This window comes from Leucopleurus acutus, assembly GCF_964270905.1.
Source record: "Leucopleurus acutus genome assembly, chromosome: 3".
NCBI classification, from domain to species: domain Eukaryota; kingdom Metazoa; phylum Chordata; class Mammalia; order Artiodactyla; family Delphinidae; genus Leucopleurus; species Leucopleurus acutus.
The window spans coordinates 131259305-131272970 of record NC_139145.1 but is presented as its reverse complement, the minus strand read 5'-3'; the positions used below and the strand labels follow the sequence as shown (position 1 = coordinate 131272970).

The following is a 13666-nucleotide window of genomic DNA, read 5'->3' as shown; positions in this document are numbered from 1 at the left end:
ATAACAATAATATATTTTGCTTTAAAAATGTCTTTTGGGGCTTTCCTGGTGGCGCAGTGGTTGAGAGTCCGCCTGCCGATGCAGGGGACGCAGGTTCGTGCCCTGGTCTGGGAAGATCCCACATGCCGCGGAGCGGCTGGGCCCGTGAGCCATGGCCGCTGAGCCTGTGCTCCGCAACGGGAGAGGCCACCACAGTGAGAGGCCCGCGTACTGCAAAAAAAAAAAAAAAAAAAAAAGTGTTTTGGAAGTTGTAGAGCCATCTTCATATTCTACAAAAGGTTTATTCTAACTTACAGATAAGGCAAAGGTCACTGATGCAAATGTATAGAATTGGTATTACCTTTATGTCTGTCCCTAACTTTTATGTTCCAAGATCAAAGTTCTTGAGCTTTTTGTCTTTCAGCAATGGTCAGTTGTAAGTCTAAACTAAACAATTAGTGTCAATGAATAAAGGGCACTGAAAGCTGTACAACTGTAAATGGAAGCAGAGGTGTTTAGCTGAGTCCTGGTTATACACATCAGAGTTCTCCTGATACCTTATCCCAGCCATTTAGGAGACTCCAGAGGTTCTCCTGCTGTCATGTTGTAAAGGGAAAAAATATTAAAATATTATTTAAGATTGGATTAAGATGGCTGTCTGGGTGTAGATGCATCTATTCTCTTCCCTCCTCAAATACCTTGGAATAAAGAAAAAAAATCTATATATTTAAAAGGAAAACTCATTAGCTGAACTGTTAGAAAATAATCTTCCTAGCATACTAGGTAATCTTAAGAAGTTTCTGAAATAGAGAAATCAAACAGGATTGGAATGACAGAGACGCAAGACTGGAGGGCATCATAGCCCCATACACTGCAAGGGTTGATTGGCCAGTGGCTTTGGGAATGCTCCCAATTAAAAATCCAGTCAATAAAGAGAGCAGGAGGGTTCCCAGGGGTGATGGAAAGGACCATCATTTGTGTTAGTCTTTGTAGGAGCAGTAGAACTTTCCCCTGGGCTAAAACAATGAGAATGAGCAGAGGACACAGGAAAGTTGGTGCTCTAGGTAGCCAGTGACCCCAGGAAGAAATGAAGCCGCAACACCCAGAAGAAGGGTCCTCAGAATACCCCAGCAAGACATGCTATGCCGGCCATAATCACCACCAGAGTCAGTGTTATAAGCAGCAGGCATTCACCAGTAGATGAACCAGCTCTCAGGTACCCACATGAAACGGGAGGCCGAATTATATCATCCTTAAAGCAGGAGGTAATGTGTGGTAGTGTCTAACGTTGGTAAGCCAAGAAACAAAGCCAAAAGCCTATTACTTAAAGTTATGGTGGAAAGTACCAGAAAAACTAAGAACCCAAACATTGAAAAGGGACATGACAGTGTTTCTGGACTGGGAGTGGATGAGGCAAGAGGCTGTTTTTCATTCTGTAAAGTTTAATCTTTGTTTCTGTTTTACTTCTTGTTTTACAATATACATTATTGTAAACTAATGAATTATTAACAATGTAATTCTAAGAATATTCATTTCCTTTGATTGGTGTAACGTTTTAAAACCAACCATCATGCATGTATAAAATGAAAGAAATTCAATAAAGATATTTCCATTAAAATAGCAGAACTTCTAAATACCTTGGAGAGGATATTATAAAAAAATAAGCAGGCTCGGTGTCATGGGCCTGGGGAAGACGCTGTTGGTGAAACGCTTGCAGACGATCCTTCCGTGCAGGGTAGGGGGTACGGCGATCCGGGGGGCACTGGCGGTGAGCAGGGTGGGGGGCGCCCGGGGCGGGGTCCGCCAGTGCTTACTCCCTGGCCCCGCTCGGAGACTTTTTTTTTTAGCACCTTTATTGGAGTATAATTGCTTTACAATGGTGTGTTAGTTTCTGCTTTATAACAAAGTGAATCAGTTATACATATACATATATCCCCATATCCCCTCCCTCTTGCATCTCCCTCCCTCCCACCCTCCCTATTCCACCGCTCTAGGTGGTCACAAAGCACCGAGCTGATCTCCCTGTGCTATGTGGCTGCTTCCTACTAGCTATCTATTTTACGTTTGGTAGTGTATATATGTCCATGCCACTCTCTCACTTCGTCCCAGCTTACCCTTCCCCCTCCCCGTGTCCTCAAGTCCATTCTCTACGTCTGCGTCTTTATTCCTGCCCTGCCACTAGGTTCTTCAGAACTTTTTTTGTTTTTTAGATTCCATATATATGTGTTAGCATACGGTATTTGTTTTTCTCTTTCTGACTTACCTCACTCTGTGTGACAGACTATAGGTCCATCCACCTCACTATGGAGACCTTGACTGCCTTACACAGCTGAGCTCCCAGGATGGGAAGGGCAACCTGGGCAATCCTCCCCCGACGCGGCCCACGGTGGGTACCAACCTAACTGGACATGGCGGCTCAGAGAAAGATCACCATCCAGGAGCTGGGGGGTGGTGCATGGGCCCCATCTGGTCCAGTTACTATGGAAACTGTCATTCTCTCCTGTTCATGGTGGATGCCTCTAACCCCATCCAGCTCTCTGCATCCTCTGCACAGCTCCTGGGTCTCCTTTCGGCAGAACAACTTGAAGAAGCATCGGTTCTGATTCTCTTCAATAAAATTGACCTGCCCTGTTACATGACCATAGAAGAGATGAAGTCGTTAATCAAGCTCCTGGACCTCATTGCTTGTGCCAAGCGGAATATCACCACGTAGAAATCAGTGCCCAGAAAGGCACTGGCTTGTCAGAAGTGCTGCGCTGGCTCCAGGACATCCACAGAACTAATGGTTTACTGCAGGGCGGAGAAACATGGCTGGCCCGCTCTGTGGCAAGAAGGCAGAAGCAAGCACTGCTTGGCCTCTGGCTATCTGTTGCTTTTATAAGGGCAAGTAAGCCCTAGAAGATCGGGTTCTGTGCTGAGTTGCAGTGATGGGTAAACTGAGGCACCCAGGTTGTAGAAACTCCTGACATCTGCCCTCTGGCTCCAGCGCTGGGAGAGGAGGACAGGCATGCTGGGTGGCTTGTGTCCTACATCACCCTGGGATGGTTCTAGGGGATTTGTTCCCCTCCCCCCAGGAGAGCTGCTCTCTCAGCTCTGACAGAAGCTCCAACCTGTTGAGTTTCTGATACCGTGACAGTATAAGGAAGCTTGTGGGAAAACACCTATTGCTTGGTGCATTTGTGTCCTAGGGCCTCTGTAACAAATCGCCACAAATGGTGGCTTGCAGCAGCATAAACTTACGTTCACGGTGCTGGAAGCCAGAAGTGTGGAGGCTCTGAGGGAGAATCCGTTCCCTGCTTCTAGTGGCTGCTGGTGCCGCTTGGTGTCGTTGGCTTGTGGCTCGCAGGACTTGAATCTCTGCCTCTGTCTACACGTGGTCTTCTCTCCTCTTTTTATAAGGAGGATGTAGGGCCCACCCTAAATCCAAGGTGATCTCATCTCAAGATCCACAGTTACACGTGCAAAGATCTTTTTTCCAAAGAAGGTCACCTTTGCATGTTCCGGGGGTTACAACCTGGACATATCTTTTGGGGCCACTATTAAACCTACTGCAGTCTGGTAAGAAAAAATAAAAAAATAAGCACACCTACTCAATGAAATCTATAATACTTAAGAGCATAAAAATTAGGCTTGAATGTACTGGGAGAATCCACATTACTTGATGAGAATAAGCAATCATAAAATATCAGATTTACCACGAGTAATCTAAAAAATTAATAAAAACTCCATGGGAGTTTTTAGAAAATAAAACTTGAAGGTGGTTCTTGATTTCATCTGATAGAGGTATACAAGAATATGTGTTTCCCCTAAAAAGTAGCAACTAAGGGAACTTGCCTTACAGAGGGAAAACATATGATAAAATTATAATAAATATGAGTCGTAGGTAAGGGCACATAAATAGGTAAGTAGGCCAAGAGAACAAAATAAAATCCAATAACAGGCCCAACTATGATTATTACTTCAATGATCAAAGTGGCCTTTCTCGCCATTGGAGAAAAGACAGACAATTCTATAACTTACGTTGGAACAATTGGCAACCGATTGTTCAGAAAGAAAGTTCTCCCTCACACCATATGTAAAAATACATCACGTATGGATTAAAACCTAGTTTTACAAATAAAATTATAAAAGTTTTAGAAGACAGTATAAGAGAATTTATTTTTCTTTGGGTGGGAAAAGCCTTACCTAAATCCCAGGAATCAAAAAGGAAAACACGGAGCTGTGAACTTGCACGTATGTTCAGGAAAGGGATTAAGTTTGAGGTAGGAGGTGAGGAATATATACTGCATATTTTTGTATTATTTGAATCTTGTACAATCACGTTAACTTAATATATTATCTATGTTCTTCACTTTAAAAATAACGAATCAGTAATATCTCATAACTAGCAGCTTCTCACAATTTCTTGTGTATGCCAATCTCAGTCTACCTCCGGGAGCCCCGACTAGAAACCATTGAGTTACGCCACCTAAACCCCCTCTACCAGTGGCATTAGCCCTGCTCCCTGGAGCAAGGGGCAGGCAGGTGAAGGAGTGCCCAGAAGCTGCTTACATTTAGTTTCAACTTGAATTTGTTTCTTACTCACATGATAGATCACATCATTAGGGATCTGCTTACCCAAAAAGTAGTTTTGCAAGGAACTTACCTGGTTACTAGCGTTATTGTTACATAGAATTTGCAAGCTGATACATTTCTTTTTGGCTCCTTTTAACTCCTTTGTTTGTCTTCATGAAACTTTTCGCTACCTCCTGTAAAGTTATCTTTTTACAGTTTCTAGACTCTCAATGCCCCTATATAACATTTTCACTCCTCACAGATGAACCCAACCCAATTTTACCTTCCCTAAAGGTTTCAACTTTCCCATTTTCTTAGTTCTATCTGTTTTCACAATTATATTAACATCTTTTCTAAAGAAGTAATGACCAATAAGGTGCAAAAACTGACACATGTCTCTCACTGATATTGACATTAAAAAATGGAATCTGTTACCCCTAATAAAACCCTATAATTTATGGGCTATATGGAAAAATCTCGTCAAGGCAGTATTTTTCTCATTTCTTTCCCCCTTTTTCTTATAACAATATTTAAACAACATTAAAAAAAAAAAGGTCAGCACCTTTCCAACGTGCATCTGAAAGACTTTTAACTCTGACTTAGATTGAGTCTTGATTGTGTGCTTAAATACTGCTACGATGACTTGAACAGAGGAAGAATGAGATTCAGCTGAGCTGCATGTACTTTTCCTTTTGTGCTTTATGAACACCCATGTGTTTGAGAAACTGATTATTAATGAGTTTCATCATCTGGTCTAGCAATTCGTCAGAAATCCAAGATCTGTTGACAAACCTACAACTTTCAAAGTTGGCTTTTCTCCGATTTAAAATGCCTTAATCTGATTTTTTACATTTAAAAGTTGCTGTTGTTTTTTGAAACTCTAAGATAAAACTGTGCCTTTTTGAGTAGTCCTATTGTATTCTTGGTCCCTGGTAGGAAGAGTTACATCTCTAACAGCTTTCCTTTTATGGGCTCCTAAAGTAATTCTAAAATGGGCAAGTTTTCCACATTTCATTGGTTATTAACTGCATCTCACCAATTGCAGGAGATCGACTTTCTCAGATCTCAGCCACTCAACACAGCTTTTGCTGTATTCTGCCATGAGTTCTGAAGGGAGCTAACAACAATGCATGTAAAATTCTTAGCTCACTGTCTGAAACATAATAGCTGTTAAAATATTATTGATTCTTACTGCTCCTTTGCATGGCATAATCACCACCAAAGCAGCACTTATAATAATAGTAAACATATATTGAATGTTTATAAATGACACAGTACGGTGTTAAGCACCTTCCAGGGGATTAGTTAATGAAATAGATATAACCTTATTATCCTCCTTTTACAGATGAGAAAACGAAGGCTTTGAGAGTTTATTCAAGTTTAATCTGGGATGGAAGCCAGTTGCCTCCATAGCCGGGGCTCCTCAGCGAGGAATAAGACCAAGGATCCCTTTACTAGCCTAAAGTCACTATGGTGCAGAAGACGCACAGAAAACATCAAGAAATGAGCTACTAGGGAACTAGTTTCTCCGTAGAGCATGACATTCTATATTTACCTTCTATTGATTGCTACTACCACTCACCATAATGGTGCCTCTAACTGCAGTGCATCTCCTTTTCTGTGGCCAGTCTTTGAATTACGAATTTTCTCAGTTTTCAATAGAGTAAGAATTCAGCTTTGTGAGACGTGGGGAATTAAATAAATGAAAGAGGATTTACTGAGGTCAGCTGCAATAGATTGCTCTTCAGTGTTCTTCAGAATCACCAGTCCTGCTTAGAATCAAATGCAGCCCATGGACTTCCATTGCTGCCCAGAGTTAGCGTCTTATCACTCTGCTGAATTCCTTTCAATTTCTACGCTTGAAGTCATTGGTCTCACTTAGTTCCTCAACTTGATTTCCTCCTGCTGTTGAAGGCTGCTGAATAGCTGTCTGGAAAGCCACTATCAGCAGCTGTCTCTCCCCTGCCAAGGAAAGGCTTTAACAGTGAAAAGCTGCACACTGCTTCAGATTGCACGCATGTGTGATTTTCATAAATTGAATTGAAATGATTCAGAAGGAAAAAATGATGGAGAGGTGGTGCAATGGTGACACAATATCCCCATGAGGACTATGAAGTGATATCCCAAGCATGCTGTTCATTCTTGTTTCTACAACTACAGGATAATATTTATCTGGCTTTTGCATAGTGTATCAGGTGACAGGAGGAAGCCTAAGTAAGATTCTAACGCCTTTGCTCTATGTATTAAGCTGCAACGCTTTTTCTCTGGCATTTATTTACTAAATCACAGATGCTCAAAAGAAAAAGGACTTTGAGGTGTCTATTGGCATGTCTTTTTGTCTTAAGCACTGATCTCTTAAAATAATTCTGCAACCTCTCTCATTTATCTATGTCAGTATTTATTACAGGGCTTATTGTCATTTTTCATTAAGAAATATGAGGTACGTTTTCAAACATAAATACTTTAAATAGTAAATACTGCACTTCCCTTCTACTGACAGCCCCAACCAATAAAGGACCAGAATCTCACGACTGTCTGGTTCTCCTGTTACTGAGAGCTCATCAGAAAATGATAGCTGGTAATTGTCTTTGAGTAGAAATTTAATTAATAGAGTATCACAATTGACATCAAATGGAAAATAACTTTGAGGAAAAGTATGAAGTAGGGGGAACACATGATTTCTTCTTTCTTGATCAAATAAATCCTGTTCTTCATTAAAAAAAATAGGAGTTGTTCTACCTTCTGTCAGGATCATTCCAACTTTAAGGTTATTAATGTCCATCACTGGCAGATAGTACAATTTTCTATTAAACTAATGGTCATTGTCTACTTGGAGACTCCTCTTGAAATTATTCCTTAATGCCTACTTCATGAAAGGTAGATCTAAAGAAGGCTTTTTACGCAGACATAGAGAATGGATTTGAGGACACGGGGAGGGGGAAGGGTAAGCTGGGACGAAGTGAGCGAGTGGCATGGACATATATACACTACCTAATGTAAAATCGATAGCTAGTGGGAAGCAGCTGCATAGCACAGAGAGATCAGCTCAGTGCTTTGTGACCACCTAGAGGGGTGGGATAGGGAGGGTGGGAGGGAGATGAAAGAGGGAGGGGATATGGGGATATATGTATATGTATAGCTGATTCACTTTGTTATAAAGTAGAAACTAACACACTATTGCAAAGCAATTATACTCCAATAAAGATGTTTAAAAAATTTTTTTTTAAATAAAGAAGGCTTTTTTGTTGTTTTGGGGGCAGACCACCAGGTTTCATGTCTTACTGAATTGAATGTATTGTTTGTGACAACATATGTAAAGCTAATTAAGCTGTGCTTGACATGGTCCTAGCTTCTTCATCTGCACCATAAAAAGGCTAACCTAGCAGCTGTCTAAATCTATGAAGTCAAAAAAGGATCAAAGCAGAGACACAATTTCCTCTGAACTTGAAATGAAAATGAGTGTGTTTCCGGTGTCTATCAAACTGCCTAAAACCAAGTAAATCATTTCAGAAGAAGCTTTCAGCACTCTATCAAGGTGATGGAGGTAGTGGAGTGGTAAAGTAGAAACACGTTTACAACTTCATTTCTATTGACTCGATAAATAACCTCCATTATTCAACAAGATAAAACCAACCAGAAACAGAAGTTAAGATGTTCATATATCAATCCATTAGTAGGACTTAAACTCCACCAGAGGAATAGAAGAAAATAAACAAAAATGGGAGGATAATGTCTCAATGTTATTTAGTTGTGATTCGCCTAGTGTTAGGTCACTTATCCCCAGATACGCATGACTAGCTTGTTGCATATCTATTTAGTTTGAGTGCAAAATTTGCATGAATACACGTAATAGTATTTATGAGCCAAGTAATGTGCTGCGTGCTTTACATATACAGTCTCTTTTAATTTGCCCAACAAAATTGTGATGCAATTTTTATTATCACTATTTTAAAGATGAGAAAACTGAGCATTGATAGAATTGAAAAATAACTTCCCAACCATCCAGAACTAGTAAGTAGTAAGTCCAGGATTCAAGTCCTCATCTATTTAATCTAAAGCCCATATTTTAAATCATTACAATCATTACCCTAAAGTTCTCTATGTGATAATATAATCTTGGATAAGATGAGAAAAAAAATAGGTTTTAAGACTGTGTGCTCTGAATTTTCTGACACAATATGGTTATGATTTTCTCCATTTGACAAAAAGAGAAGCATTAGCCTAATTATGCTTAGGGCTCAGATAATGAGCATATCTTGATTTAAAATCTACAATGTGAACAACTCATGGCACATATCTCAATCTGACCAGAGAAATCCTTTCGTAGTTTTTTTAGTTGGAGGATACTTGATTTACAATGCTGTGTTACTTTCTGCAGTACAGCAAAGTGAGTCAGTTATATATATATATATATATATATATATATATATATATATATATATATATATGTAAAAAATATTGTGTGATATCGCTTATATGGGGAGTCCTCTCTTATTTCTTTTAGTAGCCAGTCTCTGTGAATGTGGATTTAAGCCATTGAAGCTTTACATTTTTATAAGGCAAAAAAGAAAGAATCCCTACTTTTTTGATAGCAGCTTGGATGAAAAAGGCTAATGAGAGGCTCTAACGTAAGTGTTCTGTAACTTTTTGTGCCATGAATTGCACTATATAGTCTGAGGAAGCCTATGGACCTCTTCTCAGAAAGATGTTTTTAAATGCATAAAATAATCTACATAGGATTACAAAGGAAGCCAACTGTATGGAAATTTAGTTATCAAGAATTTAAAAAAACAATACAGTAATATATGAATTTCTTTATTATACATTAAGTAACAAGACCTAATGGCATGTCTAATAACTACCGCACATTTGAAGCAGGGGTGGATGCAGAAAACTATTGGAAGATCTGTCACTACTGTAATGTTCTATTCCTTTAAGTATTACCTGCACATTTTAATATGAATACTTGACTTAGTCTCAAATTAATCAACACTTCTACCCTCCTCCCAAATAAAGTAAGAGATTTTAGAAAGCTTTAACCACTTATCTTCTGAATTACATGATATTGTTGTCCACTATTTCCATACCACTTTCTAGCTATACCTCCAAAGTTAGTTGTTACTATTTTTGTGGTTTTAAACAATTAATGATTATTTTGATTTTCCCACATGTTGACCATTAAAAAAAAATTACCATTATTATTTGCACTTCATTATTTGCTTCTGTGCTCAATTTCCGTCATTCAAAAGTATATCTATGGGCTTCCCTGGTGGCGCAGTGGTTGAGAGTCCGCCTGCCGATGCAGGGGACACGGGTTCATGCCCCGGTCCGGGAAGATCCCACATGCCGCGGAGTGGCTGGGCCCGTGAGCCATGGCCGCTGAGCCTACGCGTCCGGAGCCTGTGCTCCGCAACGGGAGAGACCACAGCAGTGAGAGGCCCGTGTACTGCAAAAAAAAAAAAAAAAAAGTATATCTATTAGTAATTCTCATTAAACTTTACAGGGTCTGTGAATGGTAAACACCACCAGTATCTGCCAAAAATGTTTGCTTCACCCTGAATGCTGAAAGGTATTTTAACTGCATATAGAATTCTAGATGAGAGTTATTTTCTTTATAATAAATTAAAGATAGTATTCCCTTTGTCTGGTTTTTATTATACAGATAAAGCAAGAATAGGATGGTTTGAAACAAAAAACTTCTTGGTATGAGAAAGAGCTCTTAGAAATTTAAATATGGTAGCTGAAATTTAAACATGCAATGAAGATTTGTACTATCTGCATCAATAAGCTTTCCCTGATGTATTAATTTTCTATCACTGCTGTAACAAATTACCAAAACTTGGTAGCTTAAAACAACGCAAATTTCTTATTCTAAAGTTCTGGAGGCCAGCTGTCCAGCAGGGTCTCATTAGGCTAAAATCACAATGTTGTCAGCCTTCTTTCTGGAGACTCTAGGAGAGGATCAGTTTTCTTGCCTTTTCTAGCTTCTAAAATCCTTCTGGAATCCATCCCCATCACTTGGCACATGGGTCCCTTCCTCCATCTTTAAAGTCAGCCATGGTGAGTTGAGTCTTTCTCACATTACAACACTCTGACCTCCTCTTCTGCCTCCCTCTTTCATACGTAAGAACTTTTGTAATTACATCGGGCCCACCTAGATAATCCATGAGGATCTCCCTAGTTTAAAGTCAGTGGATTAGCAAACTTAATCCCGTCTGTATCCTTCAATTTTAAAGTGTACTGCTTGCAATATCGGAGGGTGTTACCCCTGGAAATATAATAGAATCAAACAATTAGGAGAAGCCACTGGGAAATTAAGTCTGGATGCCTCTCCAATGGCACATATTCTTGGGAGCTATCTGGATTGCCTTAATCACACGACAAAGCCATATATTGAAATTGGAAGCCTTGACTGGAATACCACAACATGTCATGCTGACCACTTTGAAAGCCTTTATTAGCTATAGTTGTTTTGCTCAGTCGGAGTGTCAACTCTTTTAACCTCTCCCATCTGAATTCTACATATCCTTTCAGGCTCAACTTTGGTCCATCTTTACCATAAAACATTTTTGATTGCTTCAACCCCAACGGGCTCTCCCTTTTCCAAATTCCCATCAGTCTATAGTCTATATTTTATTATTTTGCTTCTAATTACTCTATTGTTTACTGTTGTTTCATCTTCATTGTCATCATCTTTGCTCCCATGTAGTGAGCCCCCACTATGGAATCAGGCTCTGCTCTAAATGCATTTTGAGCACTACTTCAATTCTCATAACTACTCTTCAAGGTAGTTATTATTATCCTCAGTTTGTGGTGGAGAAAATAGAAACTCAGGAGGTAACATCTGGCACCCAGGTTCAGACAACCTGAAAGTGGGGGAACAGGAATTTGAACCCAATCTGCCTGACACGAATCTGGTGCCTCTGATCCTTTTCCTATACTGCTCCAGACAATGTTTGTTTTGTTCTTAGGCTATAAGCTCCTCCATGGTAGGGACTCTATTTTTCTGAAACTCCCACAGCATCTAGCACAGACTTAAGCCGAAAGCAGGAGTCCAATGCAAGCATGGCATGGCAGGTTCGGCAAAAACATGGACTTGAAGCAGAATAGTGCCATAAGCAATGCAAACAGCCCCAGCTTTGGTTTATTGCATGAGTGAAGTGATTATACAAGAAGTCGAAGAACCTATTTCAACAGCTTTTATTTTGTGCCTTTAAAGGATGCCCGGTAGGTTAGGAAAATTTGGGGAATTCCCTTTAGTGGTTTTGCAAGGATGACTATGGTAACCTCAGTCAACAAGTCACCTAGCTAAACCTATGGAACCAGAGAACACCAATGCCTGCAACCAGAGGGTTTACAAAGTTTCAATATCCAACCAGTTGTTGCTAAAATAATTTCTAATAATTTCTCTCAAAGGAGTGCTCTCTGGTTATGCCCAAGTCTCAGTGGGCCTGCTCCCTGCTGCCCTCAGCCAATCCTTCAGGGAAATGGAAGTGCTAGTTCACAGACCCCATCCTGGTATGAAATCCCAGAGCACTTACACTTGTGTTTAATGATAATAATTAAGGATTAAAAAGGGCTCTTCAGTGCACACAGATAATGCATTTTTTAGCCATGCAGAAACATATCATTTCTTAGATCAGAGCATCTTCTAGTATAAAGTGTCCCAAATCTGTGCCTTGCCCAGAGGGGCATAGATGCACCCAAACATATTTTTCAGACATTCATGCACTTTATGTTCATGTGGTTGCAAAAGAACAGACAAAAGCCCTCCTGGAATCTGTGGAAACTTCAAAGATGAGCTCATTCGTGGGCTGCCCCTCAGATACGACTGCTGTAGGTGAATTGGCCAAGCTCAGACTTGGACAAGCAGATAATGTGAAAGAAAGAGGGAAGGTGCCATTGCTGAAAAGCAGGCCCTTGGGCCCAGATAGGGCTTGTAGAAACCCCCAGGCGATGCGGGAAGCCTGTGGGAATACTTCCTGGCCCTGTGTTAACATCCTGCTTTGTTTCTGAAGAGGGTGTTTGGCACAGGGTAGGTGTTTGTGGGTTGGATGAAGCTGCTTCTCAGCTCACTGGCACAGGGTCCTCCCATAAAATGGGCATATAACTGGGGCTAGAAATATGCAGAATTATAGTTGGTGATGCTTTTAGAGTTTTTATTAAACCCTAGTCTACCCAGCCCACTTTGTTATTTTACTCTTTCCATCCAGCTCTGTGGGTCTGGATGTGGTTTTCACATGTGGCAGAATCCCCCACTCTGGCCTCCAGTCCGCTCTCTCCCAGAGTCCGGCCAGGGTGAGACTTAGCACATTTTCCTGTGTCCCATCCCCTCCACACCATGCCCTGGCTACACCGCCAGTCTGACACCAGAGCTTCCCAACCCGTATGCCTCTGCCCACCCTGAAAATGAGTGAAGGGTGGTCTGAAACGGTCAGGGCGTCAGTTTGGGGGACAGGCAGGGCCTGGGGCACAGGAGCCACCCCCTCCTATGTCCTTACCCCATACAGCCTCTAGGAACAGCAGCTTTCTCTGTTGGCCCCCGCGAGTCACATAACTAGTGTCATTTTCTGTGAGTGTCCTGAGAAGATTCAGAGGCGCTGTTAATTGCTGCCAATATACTCAATGGAGGCAAATGCCTATCTGCAGCAGTTTTTAATTTTTGGTGTGCATCAGATTTACTGACTAAACTTTTAAAATTATGATGCCAATTCCCTATCCCCTGAAATTCTAATTCAGTCAACATGGGGATTAGAATCTGCGTTTGAATTAACCCCCCTGAGCTATCTTTCTGAACCTCGTATTTATTGAGATAGAGGAGGCATTTTTAGCAAATAATCCCCAAACCTGGCAGGTTTATCTCTTGCTCATGATACATGTGTTTCTAACACAGACTGGCATGTGTGTATAGGATGTAGGTGGGGGAAATCACAGATAGGGAAACTGAGGCCCACAGAAGTGAACTGACTTCCTCAAAATCACAGAGAAAGTTGGAAGGATCGAGGCCTTGTTCTACAGTTGGCGCTTCCGCCACTATCCCACACTATCTTCCTTCTTCAAGCTTTAACATGAGTTAAGAGAGGGCTACTCCCTCAGCAGAACCCTGACATATTAGAAAAATGGGCTTGAGGAA

The 13666-nt window shown here is 40.8% G+C and overlaps 1 pseudogene across 1 annotated transcript; it reads left to right on the top strand.

Moving 5' to 3' along the window:
• Positions 1 to 1657: 1657 nt before the first annotated feature.
• Positions 1658 to 5946, top strand: LOC309958943 (ADP-ribosylation factor-like protein 16; annotated as a pseudogene). Its single transcript has 3 exons — positions 1658 to 1714; positions 2309 to 2866; positions 5879 to 5946. The product of its transcript is annotated as an ADP-ribosylation factor-like protein 16 (transcript).
• Positions 5947 to 13666: the final 7720 nt, after the last annotated feature.